Source organism: Benincasa hispida, chromosome 6, assembly GCF_027475165.1.
Source record: "Benincasa hispida cultivar pf3 chromosome 6, pf3_genome.v1.1, whole genome shotgun sequence".
NCBI lineage: Eukaryota > Viridiplantae > Streptophyta > Magnoliopsida > Cucurbitales > Cucurbitaceae > Benincasa > Benincasa hispida.
This window is the reverse complement of record NC_143483.1, coordinates 40,661,791-40,664,732: the sequence shown is the minus strand read 5'-3', so window position 1 is coordinate 40,664,732 and position 2,942 is coordinate 40,661,791. Positions and strand designations below refer to the sequence as shown.

General features: G+C 34.7%; 1 long non-coding RNA gene across 1 annotated transcript; it reads left to right on the top strand.

Annotated features, from left to right (window-relative positions):
* The first annotated feature begins 711 nt into the window (after positions 1 to 711).
* LOC150035658 (uncharacterized) lies at positions 712 to 2,029 on the top strand. Its single transcript, XR_016530278.1, has 2 exons — positions 712 to 1,033; positions 1,794 to 2,029. It is a non-coding gene; the product is annotated as an uncharacterized LOC150035658 (long non-coding RNA).
* Positions 2,030 to 2,942: the final 913 nt, after the last annotated feature.

Below are 2,942 nucleotides of genomic sequence, written 5' to 3'. Positions count from 1 at the left end.
CTCATTCAAATGTTCTCTTTTCTTCTCCTAACTCTTCTATTTTCGTTTTCCGAGCAGTGGGTTAGAAAGGGTGTGTGTTCCGATCAGTAACAGTACATTTTTTATCGGGTTTCTTCGGCTGTTTTATTCTGGGGATGATGTAGAAATTTTCGTACTTGCTTGCACACTTGGGTAGAGTCGTGAAACATTTTAAAGAGAGCGAGCTCCGCGACTCAGCCTATAACGAGTTTCTGTTTTCCAGGTTTTTGTTTTTTGCTTGACAGTCGTGCATTGATCGTTTGTTGTTGGTTGTTATGAGGGTCTTGCCGTTTCCAATAGAGAGCACCGATGGTCTTGTCTTCAATATAAAAAAAGTACTTCAAGCCTTGCATGGAAAGCTTCAACATCAAGGAGGGAAGAATGTGATGTCCCAAATTTCAGATAATTTTTGTTAAATTATTTGGGTTTATTTTGGATATTGAGGATAATTGAGTTATTTGATTAAGACAACTTAATTTGAGATATTTAGGGGATAAAAGATATATATTTTTTTTCAAATTTGGATATAATTGGGTTGGATTAATTAATTTGAAAATTTAACTTAATTTGGAGATGGAGTTTCAAAAGAAGAGTGAAAAGAAAAGAATAATTTAAATATGTATATTTATTTTGTTTTGGGATTTTGGGAAGGAAGAGAATATATATATATATATAATGTATATTTATATTGTTATCTCGATTGGCGTGTAAGCTAAGAAAAGGAAAAAGAAATCTCTTCCCCTCTCTCTTTCACTCTTTTTCAGCGATTTCTCTCTCTCTCTCTCTCACAACTCCTCGCGCTGTCAATCTTCTCCTCCTACTGACCATCGAACACCCCAGACATTGCTCGGCCGATTAACCGAATCGCACGCCACCACCGATCCACCAGTCGTGAGGATGAGCCAGTTGCCAATTTTTGCCAACACCAACATCGTTCGCACCACTCAGCGACGCCGGCTCGTTCTATCTGAGTTCCTCCGCTGCTACCGTGATTACAGCTACTATTCATTTCACCGTGTGTAATGCGTTTCATCAGATTGGCAAATTTGGATATGATTTTCGGTTTATTGGATAGTTTATTTGAGTTTTCTTGAAGATCTTCACTGTCCATTGAACCATTGTGCTAGGCGATAAATTTAAAAATGTTTTTTAGGATTCGAAGACTATTGAGATGTTTGAGGAAAAATAAGTTTATCTTAATGGTGTTTTGAGGCATGTTATGAGTGCAAGCATGAACTAAATTATTTTATTTATATGACTTGCTGAATGAACTTTGAGAATGATGATATGTATTTGTATGTTGTGGGACTATGTTTAATGATGCATGTTATGTTTGTGATAGTGATAGTCACTCCTACCCATAATTAGATACCCACCAGAGATGGTGATCTCCTTCGGAATTTTAGGTTTTTGTTTATTTTGAGATTCACTAGAAGTTTGTGTTTCCTTCAGAATTCACCAAAGGTGGTGATCTCCTTTAGGATTTCATCAGAGGTTTGTATCTCCTTTGAGATTTCACTAGAGGTTTGTGTTTTCTTCGGGATTCATCAAAGGTTTGTGTTTCCTTCGGGATTCACCAGAGGTTTATGGATACATCTCATCTACAGTAGATCGAGTTAAACTATTCACTAGATGGTCATCCAGAATTAGTAGAGGTTTTTTCATGTCTCACTAGGAAGTTGCATTTATTGGATATAAATGCATAGTCTGACCCCGGTAGTGGGGTTACTTACTGAGTATTTTATACTTATTATTTATTATGTTATGTTTTTCAGGTAGGATAAGGACACACCAGGCGAATGACAGAAGGAATATGTGACCGTGCTATTAGGACCAGACAGATGCTTCCGCTTATGTTTTGATGTTTTAAATGCCAATATTGATGTTTGAACTTAGAATTCTAGTGTTTAAAATTTTTATTTATAAAGCGTCATGAATTTTTTTTTTTTTTCGGGGGACCCCAACTAAAGATTTTCAATTATTTAATAATATTCTTTTGATTTTAGTTAAATTTATGAGAGAATCGTTTTGAGATTTATGCATGTATGTTGTGACGGTCTAATATAAATCCTAGAAAGTTGGGTCGTTACAGCTTTTCTTGTGACATTTTCTAGTCATAAGTGTTTTCATTAGCAATCTTCAATTGTCGAGAAGATTGTGTCGCGTTGAAATTGGAGATAAACCAAATAATTTATCAATCAATAAATTTTGAGTTACAAAAGATGCACTTCTTGTGGTTTATCCATTTTATCTCACTATGAATGCATGTCCGACCTTACAATATCATCTTAGTTTTTCTCTGGTTTAGAATCCTTTGGAAAGCGGATCAATGGTAAAAATCATACACACACATATATATAAATGTATATATATAATGCGATACTATCCACCTATAGCGAAGTGATTCAAACTGAATAATGTGATTCACAAACAAAATTTAATATCATAATTTCATAAAATACATTAAACCTAATAAAAGGCCTTAGGCATATATGGACGTATAGAGTGGACGGCCGGTGATTTTATCCTGAATGAAGAAATTATCAAAATAAAAAATAAAAAGACAGTCATTATCACGGTAGAATTTGCTTACAGATAAAAGATTGGTAGTTAAGTCAGGAGCATGAAAAAATTGAGAAAAATTAAAGGAATGAGATGGAGTTGAAAGTATACCATTGTCATTGTGAGTAATAGGAAGAGATTGATCATTACCAATAATAACTATTTCTTCACCATTATAATCATTGGCTAGGTTGAGGTTGGCTAAATCATTCATCATATGGGCATTGCAACCACTGTCAGACAACAAAAAATTATTAGTAGGAGAAGAATGTTGAGTAGACATATTATTTGTTGCCATTGTAGTCAACCGGGCCGGTGGATGGCAGCCTTGAAAAGAAAAGTTCATCCTATTATAGGAGTCT